This window comes from Lupinus angustifolius, chromosome LG20 (genome assembly GCF_001865875.1).
Source record: "Lupinus angustifolius cultivar Tanjil chromosome LG20, LupAngTanjil_v1.0, whole genome shotgun sequence".
NCBI classification, from domain to species: Eukaryota; Viridiplantae; Streptophyta; class Magnoliopsida; order Fabales; family Fabaceae; genus Lupinus; species Lupinus angustifolius.
Genome location: NC_032028.1, coordinates 10,219,606 through 10,220,225, shown reverse-complemented (window position 1 = coordinate 10,220,225; position 620 = coordinate 10,219,606).

The following is a 620-nucleotide window of genomic DNA, read 5'->3' as shown; positions in this document are numbered from 1 at the left end:
TCACCTGTCATATGTCTCGAACACCCACTGTCTAAGTACCATTTTTGTCCTTGTGTTCGAAGACATACCTGCAAAACAGATCACTTGCTTTTCTCAGGTACCCAATTTATGTTGGGTCCTTTTTTGTTAGTAATTAGGGAGTCATCTCCCTTCTTTATCCATACATAAACGCCGCTAGGTATACCATACTTTCTGATATAACATGAATATGATGTATGACCATATGTATTGCAGTAAAAACTTGTAGGTGTGTGCTTATGATATTTATCTTTAGAATGAGCTACAGGTTTTCTATATGGTCTTTTATTTTTAGTAGAGCGAGTATAACCTAATCCTGTACGATCACCAACGTTTCTTGTTTGATTAAACAAAGTGTCTAATTGTTGTTGACTATTTGTTAGACGTGTGAGTTTTTCTATAAGTTTAAAATTGTCTTCCTGCAAAGTCTCGCAAGTCTCACAGACAGGTTTTTGACATAAAATATTTTCAGAGCAGTTACATGTGCTACAAGAATAGATGAGGTCTAATGTTTCATTTTCTAATTTTAATTCATCTACTTCTTTTTGTAGTTGGCTTATTTTCTTTTCATTTATAAGGATTACCCTTTTTCTATCAATGTT